Genomic DNA, 17,043 nt, shown 5'->3' with positions numbered 1-17,043 from the left:
AATTTATACAAGTCGCTACTGCGTGTTATAGGTAAATGTATGTGATGCTATGTAATTGATGTATGTAATGTTGACTCGTCTTTAAATAATTTCCCAGATCGAAAATATTTTAGTCAAAAAAGCTAGCTGAATAAATTTAAAAAAATTAAATGATATGGAAAAATGGTCTTAAAAATACGACTAATATTGTTGTTGACTTGAAATTAACAAAATTTGTGACTTATATTATGGTAACCATAATATTTATGGGAACCAAAGTTATTGTGAACCAAATTTTTTCAGGCATGGTGGGCTGAACATGGAGCTACCGAAAGCTGCGAATCATTTAGAAATAAACTCAAATGCAGCAGACAGACAGAAGCATTAGTTTGAGTTAAGTTGTAAAGCTTCTTTAAACTTTTTCATCACAAAGAGAAATTTGTGTTAAATAGTAGTGGTAAATTTAAAGGGCGTGTTGGTAGACCTAATACAAACTTATATCAAATATGCTTGTTGATGACCTTAAATATAGAAACTTAGAACTTAGAAATTTGAGTGATTTAAATGAAATAAGGGATATTGCTAGCTGTAGGAAGTGTTGGAAACTGTTGTACTAGGCACAGATTACGTAGTTAAGATGTTTTCTTAATGGAGTTCTATTAACTATGTATGATCCTGTTTTATAATAAGATTATTTGTATAGAGTCGTATATAATAATGTTTCTTCTTAGACTGCCAGAGAGCACAGAAGATGGCTACTAGACAGCTAAAATCGATACTTTACGAGCCACCAGGGGATGCCTTTTTTCGATGGATAAAGTAAGTGCACCGACTTTTGACGCTTAAAAAAGTAAAAAGGACTTTTCACAGAGATATTTTGGTACCATCTTATGATGGCCTCTCATATGTATCTTTCGCCTTTCGGATCAATTTATTCCGGTCAACAAAGTTTCCTACTCCAGGCCATTAAATTGCTCCGTCAAAAACGCTATTATACCGGAGTTTTATTATAGTCAGGAGTTGGACGTTTTTCTGTACGCTTAGCTTGTCAATCTATGGTGTAGTTACCGTATAATATAAATGCTGTGAACACATTTTTCACTTGCTCGTTGACGAGGGTCACGTGATGGTAGGCGAATTTGTCAAGTTTATACGACTATTGTAATTGTACAATAAAATATTTATATTTTTGTATCCTTGTATCCGTGACCTCTGACAGGACACCGGTCATCTCGCCCAATTTTCCCGGGAGAATCAGATCTCATGTCAACTAGCGCGTGATCATCCCGGCCTGGGTGGTCCACTTGTAATGTTGTCAAACGGGAACCTCGGCCTCGCACATCTGGTAGTGAAGTACTGATTACAGCTGCAGGTCCTCCAAATTCACGAAGTCCAACAAGTCCTTGTATGAGCCATCAGTGTAAATCACGGTACTTTTCTAATCATAATCGCTTAGCTTGGCATCATTCAATGGACATTTGTTGTTCAAAAGAAGAAAAGTCAAAAATGAGAGTGAACGGTGACTGCTTATTGCATAAGCTCTTAAATCTGCTAACCGTACATAGCTCACGCAGCTGTCTACAGTTGCTGGGCTCGTTCCGGGTCAGAAATTTAAAGTTTACTGCGGCGTGGGGCTACATCGTCGTTCTGCTGTCGTGTACATTTAAGAATGTGGTGTGGAAAGAGTTCTGACTTTTCCTGGAGTAAAGATATATGTCGGCCGTCTTTGTCACGGAGAAGTCTTTAAAGCTTTAAAGCTCTGAGCTTGACCTATTAAAAGACAAAAGATACATTTGCACGTCACGAGTAATGTGACCTACTGAAAAAAAATCGGGCAATTTGAAAATTTAGTCAAGTTCACACATGCACAATCAACCCCTCATTGGTGTGATCCTCTGATCCGGGAAATCGAGATGTCCTCTCACAAACAACAGTTATTAGTAACAAGCATAACACGATTTTCCAATCTATTAACGAAGTTTGAGCATTTAGGGTCAAAGCAGAGACTTGGGTCGATGTGAATCGGCTTAAAAATAACAAATTTGGGGTATCTTTATTTTACATCTTGGTCGAGACCTGTCACCAGCAATATGATTTCATGTTGCCTTATTCAGGCGGGCGAAACTCACGTTACATGCGATCTGATCATCTGACTCTCACGATCGAGATCGGTAGCTTTAACTCACCAGCTCCAACACGGTTTTTTAGACTTTTTTCGGTTTTTCGAGCTGCCCTTCTCCCCTGAGGCCACGATGAAAAACATACAATATATTATATCTTTATTCTTTATATGTTACATGCATTCCCCTGCAGTAGTGAAAAGTAAATTGTTTGTTTTATTTCAGTGTCGACAGCTCAAACTATGGTGGTATCTTATCGCTACAATGCTGCTAACTAGACTCTTGGATGAAGTTAAGTTGTTTTAGTCAGATGATCTACTTTTTGGCGTTTCCTACTGCCCTAGTTATAGTAGTTCAAGGTTTAACTGTAAATATAGTGTTAAGTAAGTTTCAATACTTCCCTGCCACCTTTTCAGACATTGCAGAGATGTGTGACCGCACAATTCTCAAACCGAAGAATCAAAAGGAGTTATTGATTTATCGGTATATAAAGTATGTATGCTTTATCAAACAAAGCCACTAGGTAAGCAAATTCAAATATTTTGACAGTTCATACTGCGGTTATACATTGCAGCCAATGCGCAGCAAACAAGAGCTTGCCACTGCTATAAGCATTCGTATTCGTAGCTTGTTTGAATCTCAAATTTATTCGAATTATCATAAGTAGCCGGAAGCCCGTCCTGCGGACGGAGTTCTTCAGCACAAAATCGATTCTCAAACATTTTAAATCTACCCTTTCTCATTTCTACTTCTTTTCCTTTCACAATTTTCATGTTTTTAAAAAACTTCTTACCCCTATCCATGTCACCTATGATTCATGCATTTCTAGCTTCTCGGACAGTGCTGTCTTTTCCCTCATTGGCAAATCCTGAAAGTTTTATGAAAAATATAGATCAGAGTTATGTTTGTTCTGCACGTCTGCATTTCAGGTATTCGTGACACAGTTTACGTGTGATGACGTGGGCATCTCTCAACACACTTTGCAGCATGAGCGACGGTGCCGTGGCGGGATATCTGGAAATGTAGCCTTGAGCTCAGTTTATTTTTCTCCGTCACCTCACCCGGGGGAGGGGGGGGGGAGCCAATGACTTTGGGTACTTTGGGGACAAGTGCAGAATTTCGCCAGCAATTTAACCTCAAGTCTCCAAGATTTTTAGCCCCCATTGGTACCCAAAAGTCTCCTTTAGAAGTCATTTAATAAAAGATAATATCAAAACTACATAAAACTCGCCAAAACTTTGGGTACTTATGGGGACAAATGGAAAATTTCACCAGCGATTTGACCTTCAGTCCCTATGATTTTCGTCCCCATTGGTGCTCAAAAGTCTCCATCAGTAGTCATTGCCCCCCCCCCCCCTCATCCTGTGTCGGCTGTATTCAATTCTGATTGTACCACGGTTAAAAAATGCCAGTTAAATGTACCAACTCTCGTTTTATTTATTGTACCGACTCTCGCTCTTCGACCACGCTTTTCGTCTACTTGGCGTAGGGCGCGGTAATATTTCATGTAATCACGCACACACGTATCGCGCGCGATGTAGAAATAAGTGCAGCGCACATGGTCTTGTGGGTGACCCCCGTAATCCATGTGGTGGGGCAGGAGGGTCAAGCACTGTTTTTCGTGGGTGACCCCCGTAATCCATGTGGTGGGGCAGGAGGGTCAAGCACTGTTTTTTCTGAAATGAACCTCCTGATCCATGTGGTGGGGCAGGAGGGTCAAGCACTGTTTCTGAAATGAACCTCCTGATCCATGCGGTGGGGCAGGAGGGTCAAGCAATGTTCTTTTCAGGTTGACCCTCCTGCGCCATTATAGTTACTACTAGTACTAGCCAGTTTATAGTGGCACTGAGCTATGGGTTAACCTGTAAATCATGCTTAAGCTTCAGTATGATCATGGAAATAAACGCGACCCAGCTTGTTAGCCTGTTTCCCTCAATAGAGGAAAAGTGTGTCACGAAAACATGCGAATCTGACGAAGATTTCTGCGTATACGGAAACAGTAGGTCCGGCTCTAAAGGTCCTTCCTCTCCGGAGGAAGGTGTTCCAAAGGTCGATATGAATATAACAATAGACTGGATCAAGTATGCCGAAGTCAAAGTATGCCGAAGTCAAGTGTGAGAACATAGAGGATATAATGAAAATGAATGATGTAGATATCAAATTATTTAAATGTGACCTGAACATGAGAACCTGCAACACCGATGACTGTAATGATATACATGATAAAACGTGTGCAAAAATAAAAAGCATGAGCAGTGGAACAACTCATGTTTTGAGCTGTTTCTTGGCTTCCTTACTCGTCAACTTCTGGGTTTCCGTTTAGGGACTTCAGCATATAAAACCGTGTGTATACGTGATACTGGTAGATACTTAAGATTCTACCATCTTCACAAAGCATTATAATAACTATAATAATGTTTTATAATTATTCCGAAACTGAATCCTTAACAAAAAATGGTTATTGCTTTTTAAATTTAACCTTGCCCATAGCCAATCAAAGCTGCTTTGCAGTTTGTGGTTTCGAGTTTCAATTTTAACAATTACGACTTAATTAAAACTGTTTGATTGTATTCCTTCGTATTTGTAAGAATCATACGTAAGATTGTAAATTGTTTGACTAGCTTCTACTTTTAGGTCTTAACTCTTAACTGTATCTAGAAATTGGGAATCACGCTATAGAATGGTAAATCACAGATCTGGAAATTCATCTGTAAATCGACCTGGAAACTGTAGCTATAGTCTATGTAATAAGCGCCATGAGTTGGCACAGAATTTTTTCCCGATCTATGACTCAAAGTGCCGAAGGCACAAAAGAGTCAAGGACAAGGGTTAGCGAACGAGGTTTTTTTTGTATATGGTAGCTTTCGTCCGTACCTGCGTGCCTGCGAGCGTACGTGTCGCCCACGTGTCTGCCTGCGCAAAGTTATTTTGTGCGAAAATCTGAACTAAACATTTGTTGGCGCGCGGTGCTGAAATGTTCAAGTACATTGTTAATTTCACCATGTACGCATCCCGCTAGGGACTAATTGATAGCATAGTATTAATTATTATTTTGAGTTAGTATTACTATTTTGCACAGATCCGTGTCAGGTTGCATTTGACCATTGTTAATGGTCTGGCCCGGCGCGCGCTATTTTGTAGCACTTGCCGTCGGGCCATTTCGAGAAGAAAGCGGCGCGCGCTACTTCGAAGAAATTTAGACGAGTAACATCCGTCAAGGTTGCATAAACAATTAAATAAACATATGGTTACATTACATAGAAATATACACGATTTTCAAATTAAATATGGAATTATATCAACTAGGCGGCGCTCGGCCTGTCACTCCGCCATATCTGCATGCTTATAAACAGTAAAGACTGGGGTCCCCAGGTGGTATGGAATATGATCAAATACTCAATCACGGATCGGGAAATTGAGCGGCCATCCACAAACAACAAAAGAAAAGCGGCCGCATTTCTTGTTTTCCTCCGATTTTTGTACCAAAAGTTGTCTAAAAATGTGAATAAAATAATTTCATTGTTTTACAATTTTTGCTAAAAATTCTGCACGCGGCGTGATTTTTTCTGACCTATATGCTATAATAACTATATAACTTTCACAATTCCAGTTATTTTGAAAGAATTGTTAGGCTTAGGGGCCATTTACTACTACTAGTACTTAGGACGTCCAGCAAATAGGGAGGGGGTTTTAATTTTGGAATTTCTTAACAATAACGGGTAATACTCGTAAAATATTTGTTCCAAATATTACCAAGGCCGTCGACGAGTCCAACTCGGCGCGCGCGTCTTGGTAGGTTATAAACCTACAAGGAATTTCGGACAAATCCGGACAAGGGGAGGGGCGGGGTGGTTTCTGAAAATCTGAAAATTTTGGCAGAATTAAGTCCCATTTATTTCAACTCTTAGACACTAATTACTTTGTAGGTTTATATCCCTGTATTTTGAACGAGAAGTCGATTCCCAGAGCAGCTCATGAGAGCCGAGTTTTATTCGTACTCTTAAAAATAGCTGGAAATCCGGGGCTATCTTAAGATTCAAAAGAACATTATTTTTGAAACATTTGGTCCTTCAAATATTGAATATTATAATTTTGGTACTAAAAGTTGTGTCTGACTAAGCTTTTAACGGTCCTGTAAAAATTATTTCAAAATATTCGATAATTTAGGAATAACAGACATTTTAAGCAAGAAATTACCCAATTTTCGTCTTTTTACACTCTTGTAATGGAGCAATGCACACGAGGCTCACATACACTTACAGTCATACAGCTCAACCTTATTCAATTGTTAATGTGCTATACACGGTGAATTTAAGCATTATTCACACTTATAGAGGCAACTTTTGGTACAAAATTTATCAAAATCAGTGACAAAAAATTCTGTGCCAACTCATTACTTTTTACATAAACTACTACTAACCAGAGCCCTCGCCTGCTAAAGGCACATGGCTAGGTGAACACGAAGACCCATCGCTTGGTGAATGCGCTGGGTTCTGGTTTGAGCAAGAAATCAGGTATCGCAACGTGAGACAGGGCATTCTCAGTGAAACTGGTTCATTGCGACAGGAAAATCAGTACGTCCGGAGGGGTTTTCAAAAATTCGGACAAGGGATTTGAAAGTCGGAGATTTTGGCGGATTTATCTCTAACTGTCACCAAGATGTAATTAGATCGAACGCAGAAATTATATCGAACCGGTTCGATCTTCATCTAGGAATTAGATCGAACGCGCGGCGCGGCTTTCAATGTATTTGTATATGTATCTCGCGCCAGCGTTCGATCTAATTCCTAGATCAAACCGGTTCGATCTAATTTGTAATTTCTGCGTTCGATCTGATTACATCTTGGAGACAGTAAGCCATAATGACTCTTAATTAAATATCACCACCACACACAACCAATAATAATATGCCCATTGTTCATGTCATGTGCCAGTTTTCATCCTTTGTACAGTAGTAGTACTAGTACATAGTAGGTTCGAGCGTGCTAAATAACTCTACACTCGAATGCTCCCCTGACGAAAAACTTTCTAGATCACGAGTATCGTACCCGTTATATTGACACAGTCCTTTGGTAGGAGATAAAGATTAAAGAATTAGGATTAGCATTTGTAGCGCCACTACCCGCATCAAATTGAAATAATGCTTCTCGCAAGCTCTTCATTAGAGCGCCGAGCTACGAAGGATAACATCAGACATTGACACCGTCAATCGACATTAGCCTCTAAATGAGAACCTAGCTTGACTTGACTCGTTCAGTTTCAGCAAGATTATTGATTTCTTTCAATTTGAGCAATTTGCCAAAAACAAATCACGAGTTTCCTCAGTCACAGTGTGAAAGCAAATTAAATAACGAAATTGAAATCCAAACCAACAGAGTCAAATTCCAAATTAAATTCCTGACGCTCAAATTATTAGAACAAACCACAAAAAAAACCAACATAGTTTAAAATTTCAAATTAAATAATTCTGATGCTACAATAATTTAAGCACAAACCACGAATTTTTCGGGAATAAAATCATATAAAAATTAAATCCAAACCAATACAGTTTTAGTTTCAATTTAATTTCAGATGCTAAGATAAAATAAATCGGTTGTCCACTAGTTACTGACAGGGAGGGGGGGGGGGGGGGGTCAAATTGCGAGCTTGCTACTAGTACTAATGTAGCTCTCAAAGTCAATGTTCGTGTTGGCGGCTTTAAAGTTTAAACCGAGTGGGATATTGTCCTGGTGAACCGCAAATCCTGGTCTTTCCGTTGTTGAATTGCAATCGAAAGCTATGCGAGAAAATCGTACCTGAAAAAGGATAAATGAAAATAAAAACGAAATTGTTAAGAGTATAAGACTTGTTCAAACCAAGTACTGGCACTCAGCTCTGTGTCTATCATACTTCTATACTTCTATTTAGCCGAAGAAGAAAAAACACAAGGTGACGTGAGAATTACCGGTAATCAGATAAATCGCAATACCTAACATGGCCATTTTAATTTAGGTATCTAGCTGACATTGATCAAGTTCTGCTCCAAATTGCAATATTTTTAGTCGTCACGCAAACTGACGAATTTATTGCAATCCCAGAAGTATTCTTTAAAACTAAAATCGTTTCATCAACATAAAACTTTCATGGCGATCATTGTTACAAACTATACCTTTAGAAGGGTTATCCTGTAGGATACTGATAGTTAGGACTTGTTTCACCTGGTAGACATTGCTGGTCGGTTGGGATTGGTACCACACCGGCTGGACGGCCTAAAATTATTAAAATAAAATTGTAGGTATAGTATGAGAAGTCATAACAGTACAGTTCACTGTACATTTTCTCCGTTCCAAACAAAATAAATCTGCATCAATGTGAATGGTTCTAGAAATTAAAAGCCTTTAAATGTTCATAGTATTCGAATTAGGGAGTAATACCCTACCAGTAGTAAATTTTCACTTTCTAAAATGCCTCGTTTGTCAGCCTACTCCGACTCGGTACAATGCCCTTTTTAACCATGTTTACAGTGTGCAGCTGTTACATTTCTCAACAATTTTCATCAAAATCATCATAATAAGTAGGTTAGCAATGAAAACACTAATTATTCAATTTTAAAAGATACAATTTAAATTTAAACATCAATACAGTTGAACACGAATTTATAGTTGCAGACAGCCCATGATTTCCTCATGGTTGCTCTCCCTTAACACCATCTGACCACGATGATTGAGGTCAAATGGGTCAGAGGGGAGTATATACCGGACACTGTTACTCGTAACAGTGTCTTTGTGGTCCAGTAACCTAAACACCCGTTCCATCTTTCCCACCCCGCCAAACCATTCTCCATCTATTACTAATGTTCCTATACCCTCAAGGAATCCTCCCAACTGTTCTGGTTTAGTTAAGGCACGGAGCGATCCTGTCGCCCTAAACAGGTAGAACGAGTTACCCAAATCCCCGCTCTCAATCGCAACAACTGATCCAGCTTGGCATGCCGATTGATGCCTTCTCTCGCAGAGACTTCGTTTGGGTACCACTCCTACTATTCTCTTTGTGAAGAGTTGTGAAGGAGTATGTCGGCTACCAACTCTTGTAGGCACAATCATCTTCATTTCCGAAGAAGCACTCCCCACACTGGCAGGGTGACTGCATGCTCCACCTTCAAGACTTTAGCTGCAGCAGTTTGGTTGGAACTACCATCTGCAAGAAACAACAGTTGTTAAATGAATATCTCGATTCAGGGATTGCTAGCGACTTTGAATCAGACAATCTATTTCGAAAAGATGAGCATAACTTGAACAATAAACTTTATTAAAGTTTTATAATGAATGTGTGTCATCTCGAGGTAGTTAGTACTCCAACTTCTTGAACTAAGTGAATATCTGAATCAAAACATTACCTTCTCCTTTAACGAAGTGCATTTTTCTGATCCCAGCAAGTTCAGAATATAGACGATTCTGCCTCGCCTCTCTTGTCAATACAGTCTCCTTTAGGTAGACGTGACTGTACGTCAGTATACCCCCCGTGCCCGCTTCTTAAAAGAAGGGTCCCCTTCAAGCAGTTCCTACCAGGAGAATCATATATTACAAATTAAGGACTGTACAGTCACACAATTATATTATATCGTTAAACATATATTACATTTTTCCAGGAGAAATGTCTAACATGAAATACTGGTAAGTATTAAGGACCAGTTAATTGATACTGTATCAAGGTACTACCTATACCTAATTCTACGTATAATTCTTAGATTACTACACAGTAAGGTGAGACAAAGTGATTATTTTACTATCTGTGAAATACCTTAGTGTACTCATACAGTAACTCTGGCGTGCCCCCTCACGGCACACTGCACTCGTTGCTAGGTTCTTAAACACGGATCCAAACCCATCTTGTCTTCCCTTAGCGTGTGACGTCGCATGATAGTGGTGCTCTGTCGGGACACCAAACAGTGCTTCCGACATCACTGTATCAACAACAACGAACCTAAGTTGATAATGACTGAAGTTTGGCAAATCTAGTAGTACAACTAATAAGTTAGACCCTGTAATAGCTTAAATCGAGATTTCGTGTCATGTATATTATATAGCTTTTAAATGGATAATTTTAGCTCATATGTTAATCTACCGATTCTTATATTGTCCCGACGGTCCATCAGTTATTATCTTGACATTAAGATTGCGGGGGATGCGAGTCTTCAGCTTCTTCATCACATCATGTGTGAAGTCTAGTATGACATCAGCTGTCTTTGACTTGCTGGTTGAGAGGTGATAAAATACCTCTAGCACTGTCAGTTCTCCAGCATCCTTTCGAAAATATGTTTAGGTTCAAATCATCATATTAGCTCATATTGTAATCTAGCTAGTACGTTATGATGCAGTAAGTTTTAAGATTTCAGGGAGATTGAGATTCTTAAAAAAAAGTTCGAATATTTGACTTGTGTATTTGGTTACCTCAACGTCCATTATGAAGGGATAGTCGCAAGGCTGCAAACTTCGTTCAGCGACAGAAATGTGCAGATTTATCGACTTATCTGTCCAATACGTGCTCATAGCAGCCTGGTCTGTTATCATGGTGTAAGCGTCGCTGAAGTCCATTTCCAGGAGCACTTCATTCTGACCACTGTTTGAAATATATGTATAAATTAATTTTCTATTACGGTAGTTTATACCGTAATAAATGAGGCGAATCTGTTTTTATGCCAGTATGATAGGGAAGACTGCTGCAAAAGGAACTTAAAAATGAGCTATGTTAAGCAAAAAATCAGCATTCCATGTGCATTACCAGTGCTCCAGCATTACCAGTGCTCTGGGGGCCAATACTTTGGGGCAGTAGGACTGAAAACTTACAAACTTGCTTGCTGAACGCAATTACCTTAAAAGTAGCGAAACCAGTTATTGCTAAATCTAGAGATATTGCTGGACTGAAGTCCCTCATTACACCTACAGTTGAACAGATGCTAAATGACTGAACTTGAAGTAGTAATGAATCTCAAAGAGACGGATGGACACTGCAACTGGACAGGTAGATGATATAGAAGTTAGAAACCTGATTGATGATACTAACGAAGAGCCAATTTAAGCCAAGAGTACGAATGCCCTTGTCTCTGAGGCCCAAAGTCATTGTGATTTGCGGCTCATGATCGATAAGGCCCACTGTCACTCAGGCGTGAGGTTCTGGGAATCTGGGACACATCACTTGTGCTACTAATGGATGAAAAGTTTTACTCCACGTTCAATACTGGTTTCAGATGTCTAACTAACCGTTGAAAAGATGTATGTGAGTCAAGAGTCCAAGTAATTATCAAATATTTATCTCCGCCACTGCCCAGTTCCTGACATTTCAGGGTTTGTGACCCCTATTGCCTATTTTAGGTGCTGAAGAATTGTATCAAAACCATACAATAGCATATTTAAAGCCCTATCGATAGCCACAAACTGCATCTTGAAAATTGCAACGTGAAAATTTGCAACAAAAAGACAAAACGAATTACCAAATTTGTATTGATGTACTCAAAATTACTGATTTTTGCCAATATCTCTACAAATAAGCATTTTAGAGCATATAATGATTCATAAGTCTTATATAAATATGCTCATTGCGAATATTTATCAGTATTGGGGAAGTTTTTACGACCTTTCTAGCTCGAGATATAAAAATAATCCGGTAATTCAGGCCGCGATGAGCCAAAAGACAGTTTTTCGTGAATATCTTAAAAACTGGGCACTTGAGACCTTATATTGCTTCATAACTTGTATATAAATAAGGCTATTGCGGTTATTTTAGGCTAATATTCAAGTCTCTAAGTCGTTTAGAAGCCGAGATACAAAAATCTCAAATTTGCGCCTGAGGGCAATTTAGAAATTTCGCCCTGTAGGACTGGGACTAGCGATACAAAATGGGTAACTAGATGATTTTGGTTTGGAATGACCTAATGAAAGACCCTGTGTGGTCAAAAATTGTGGACATTGAAGTGCACACTCAACTACTCTCGGCTACTAGAGTAATACTACTATATTTAATCTAAAATTCGTCAAAAACTCATTCATTGTACCCCCTTGAGTCTTAAAAGTGGTCTTAAACGTTTCTTTGGGTCAAAATAGTCATACAAGGCATCTTAGTTAATCTAGCTTAGTTCAACTCAATTGTAATAGAAATTAACTGTTTGACGCGAGCATTTTAGAAGGCTATAGATTTTACTAATTTCATCTAAAATTCGTCAAAAACTCACTTTTTTGTACCCCTAGAGTTTCGAAAGTGGTTTAAAACGTTTTTTGGGCCAAAAAACCCTAGAAACACTCATATAATGCATCTTAAATGAATCTAACCCCAAAAGTCATAATGCCCTATAAGATTGCCCCACTGTGCTTTGGTCAATAAAGAAAGCACTGGCGGACACCAAGATCGTCTTGAGAGCCGACCTCAGTTCTGCTTGAAAGATCTGGGCCGTTTTATTTGAACACAGACAGAGAAAGTGCTTTTCCCTGCCGCTACAAACTGCGGACCATTGATGAAGTCAAGGTCCGCATTGCCAGTGGCAGAGAAAAAGCCAGGAGGTGCAACTCCACTGAGCGAAATACACCACGGAAGAAATTAAAAAACTGGATTTTGTGCGTTGGGAATTTTCATCCAAAGAGGAAGCGTTAGGTTTATCATGGAAGCGGCAGCAGGAACAAGGGCTGCAGTAGCAGCATGGGTGGGGGCAACAACAGTGCAGCGGGGGCAGCAGCAGCGGGTGCAACAACAGCAAGGGTAGCAGCAGCGGGAACGGGGGCTGTACCAGCAGTGGGGGCGGTAGCAGCAGCGGGGGCTGTACCATCAGCAGCAGCGGGGACTGTACCAGCAGTGGGGGCGGTAGCAGCAGCAGAGGCGGCGGCTATAACAGGGACTGCAGCAGCAATAGGGGCGGCGGTAGCAGGGGCGCGGGCGGAGGTAGCAGTAGCTGGGGCCATAGCAGCAAATGAACTCCCACTACTTGGTCTTTTACTGCAGGGGCGCGGGCGGAGGTAGCAGTAGCTGGGGCCATAGCAGCAATAGCAGCAAATGAACTCCCACTACTTGGTCTTTTACTGCCAATGTTCACGGCGGCAGCAGGGGCGGTGGTAGCAGTGGCGGTGGTAGCAGGGGCACGAGCAGGGGCACAAGCTGTGGCGATATCAGCAACAGACGATTTCCACATGGCTACCATTACGGGATCACCGCCTGTCTGGCGGACTCATTGCAGGAGGCAACTACCCTTTTCTTCGACTCCCTTATTTGTTCCCGTCTCTTATCTTTTTCCTTTCCGTTGCCATTTGAGCTCTAAGTGGCATCTACGAGCTGAGCAGCACCTGTCAAATTCTTCAAGTTCCTCTGCAGTGGCACCTCTGCAAATTTAATAATCTTATCTGTTCTTCGTAGGCAGCTTGTGCCAGTGGCTAGGCACCTCTCGAATAACTACTCGAACCAAAATTTCAGACCATTGATGCTACAGCTTGTCATACTTATTGCTGGAAGCTGGGGGTACTTAACACTAGAGTGTTGTGGCAAAGATTCTGTGCGAGGAGTTATGCTTTTGTTGTACTCTGCAACATGATCATATGGTGGAATGATGTTTTCTCCAATTTCACTTTTCAGGGTCGTTCTCAATAGTTTGTCTATTTCCATCATTGACAAAAGCAGGGAGGCAGTGGGAACACCTATCTCTTTATCAGATTTAATTAAGGGGTTTGTTCTCAATCAAACGCTCAGCAAACTCGGCAACGTCCTTATTCTTAGAATAAGAAGCCCTAAAAAGACGAATGCCAACAGTTTGAGCACTGTTATGTCTTCTGCTTCTGCAGAAACTTGCAGACTGTTATATTGTGAGTCGAAACGTCTATGTTGTTGCGACTTGGAGAGTTTCAGTATGTTCTTTCTGAACTTTTTAGGAGTTGGACCAGTTTCCGACTGGGTGGTTTCACTTTCTTCCTCTTCTTCATCACCACTATCCTCTATATATGGCCCAGTTGATGGAAGATCTGATGTTTACAGAGATTCGTGCCATCCTGGGGGAGAGAAGGAACTTCTCCTAGCACCAAACATAATTCTCATAGTACTGTAAACAGTAAATCCTTTGCATTGAAGTTGATTGAAGTTATGTTTACGGACAAGTTGTGTGTCAAAAATAACACCAATTTAAAATGATTAATTGCACTGACTTACACAAATTACACAACTCAGATAGTATGATACAATCACTAGTTACTTGAGAATGGTATGTATTTTACAGTATTTCAATGAGCTCACTGGTGAAAGTGATTGCTGGTTATCAACTTACTGGACATTTGCCCTCATCTACCGCTCTACTGAAGGACTGGCCACTCTGAATTAAGGGTGGCCAGCCCTATACTATTTTAAAGTTGTGAATTGAGAGAAAATTAGTTAAAACTTATGAAGAATGATTTTAGATATGTTCTTGTGTTTGGAATGCATTTCAAAAATTATAAAATGTCGCCTAAAAATTTGTGATGAAATGAGGCAAAAGCATTCTTTGCTGCGCTGTGTAAAAATTTGATGTGATAAACCCTATTTTTGATGCCCAAACAACCACAAATTCAAGGAGTTTTTTGCCCAGAAACATAATAAAACGGTTTATATCTTCAAATATTCATTCATTAAGATGAAATAAGAGCGTGTGGATGAAAATTGAAAAAATAATGACAACACATACAACATTTTACAAAACTTATTGTTTATAGTTAGTATTAATTATGGACACCCCTTTGTCAGTAAAGGCCAAAGGGGTGTTGCTGCAGAGTCATCCTCGAGTCATCACGATAAATCAGTGATTGTTTGGCCATCAGTGATTGTTTGGCCATCATTGACTTATCGTGATGACTAACGTGGTCTGAAAAGAGTGCGAGAGGGACCAACCGCTCACTTAGATACCACAGGTGTCCTATCAGTTTGTACAGACTTGCCTGAACAAGTTCCTTAAAACTCGATGATACAAGTTTGGTATCAATAGCAGATTCTAAGAGGCTAAGCAATTGCAAGGCCAAGTCTTGAACTGGAGCATCAGGACCACTGGCACAGCACAACCAATACCTCACGTAAAAGAGAGCCAGAAAGACTCCTAGCTCTTCAATATTGTCCAAACAATCGTTATCGAACACTTCTCCCAGTTGCTCTCTGAACCACCCCTGCAGATTTCGTCGATTTCAGGTGCCGACAGCACCTTAAAAATTAAAAGCAAATTTAAATTTTTCCCCTAAAATCGAGCGCTTTCTATGCAAAAATTTGACCTCAACAGAAAAAATTAAACATGGCTTCAAATCCAAATTTGAACCAGAGATTTTTCACTTCCTCTCGATAAACTCAATTTTCAACCCAAAATAAAGTCTCAAAGGGGGAAATTACTCAGGTCAGGATTGTAGGCAATGATTATGCCAAACCATACATTTTTGGGGGGGGGGGGGGGGGGGCAACCATATTAAAGTATATTAAAATGTAGGATTTTTCCCGATTTTGACCCGGGGATATACTTTAATATACTTTAATATACCTACAATATACTTTAATATATCCCTATCTCCTTGGAGGCCTACATCAAAAATTGTTGCCCAAAATAAGCTTGAAATGCAATTCTTAATCGATTCCAAAAAGTTCTTGAAAAATATTGAAAACTGATGGAGTTATTTCAATTTTAATGAAGTCATTTTGGCTAGTATTCCTAACCGAGATATTATGTGCAATTTTCCCAATTTAGTTCATGGAGGTCTTTTTACTTAGTATCCACTATATTTAACAAACACTAAGTTATATCTTTCACATAGAGTTAGTCTCATTAAAAAATATTGAAATTTTATCGAATTTGGGCAAAAGCGAATTTGGACAAAAGCGTATGCCCAAATATGGGCATATTTTTTAAAGCTCATAGCTCAGCCAATTTTTGACCAATCTGGATGGAAATTCATGTACTAGTCCTAAAACAGGCTTATCTTGCGAATCTGAGTGAAAAATATAGTTCATCATGTAAATCTTAACGAAGAATATAAATCTTCTAATTGTAGGTATATTAAAGTATATTAAAATGTAGGATTTTTTCCGATTTTGACCCTGGGATATACTTTAATATACTTTAATATGGTTGGCAAACTTAAGAAGATTTCTCGGGAACTTAAAAGTGCACCTCAAAACGAAATCTGCACCTATGCTCTGAACAACGTGATTTTGAAGTTATAAATTATCGCTGCCATCCAACGTGCATGGTGTGTTGCACCGGGTGCCTTGACCGTAATCCCTTTTCCAAGGGTTCCACCCAGCATCAGAAGTGTCAGTTCAGCCAGTTCCCGGTAATCATGTCTAAGAGTGCAGGTCTCAGCTGCCAAGAATACATCAAGAAACTGAAGAACTTTTGACTGGAGTCCTTTTAAAAAGCGGCCTTGTATTCTTGGCAGTCTGTAGTTGCCTACATCTACCTTGCTCCAGGAACTGCAGAGGGCTTTAAAACAACTCTCCTCAGGTAAAGTGGTTTCCCCGTAAATCACCCTACATGCTGCACCTCCCCACAACTCTGCCACGTGGAGGCGACAGGCGAATTGTAGCAGCGATTTGGCGAGGTGCTCCTCTAGCTGGACAGCGACGCCCTTGCCCCTTATGGACTCCTGAATTGACACTAGTAGTATCGAAAACGAGACCACAAATCTTGCTGGTGTCTATGTCTTTGCTATCAAGTATCTCGACTACCTCGTTCACTACAGCATCAGCTGACCCCTGAGTGAGTGAGTGAGTGAGTGAGTGAGTGAGTGATTGAGTGAGTGAATGAGTGAATGAGTGAATGATTCTTAACGTATTAAACCGTGGTGTTAGATATGCATTAAGATAAACACTCAACTCTAATTTTGAAATATGTTTACATCTGTTATCTTTGGCACCCCTAGAAGTATTTCTTTATTGTCCCTGCACAGTAATACTGCCACACGCTCTTCTGGAAGTCCAGTGATTG

General features: G+C 39.8%; 1 long non-coding RNA gene across 1 annotated transcript; it reads left to right on the top strand.

Annotated features, from left to right (window-relative positions):
* Positions 1–1,448: 1,448 nt before the first annotated feature.
* On the top strand, positions 1,449–3,302 carry LOC134825826 (uncharacterized). Its single transcript, XR_010161621.1, has 2 exons — positions 1,449–2,622; positions 3,029–3,302. It is a non-coding gene; the product is annotated as an uncharacterized LOC134825826 (long non-coding RNA).
* The last annotated feature ends 13,741 nt before the right edge of the window (positions 3,303–17,043 follow it).

Source organism: Bolinopsis microptera, unplaced genomic scaffold, assembly GCF_026151205.1.
Source record: "Bolinopsis microptera isolate Bmic1 unplaced genomic scaffold, MBARI_Bmic_1.0 sca133, whole genome shotgun sequence".
NCBI lineage: Eukaryota > Metazoa > Ctenophora > Tentaculata > Lobata > Bolinopsidae > Bolinopsis > Bolinopsis microptera.
The sequence above is the reverse complement of the archived record's forward strand: the minus strand, read 5'-3'. Positions and strand labels throughout refer to the sequence as shown.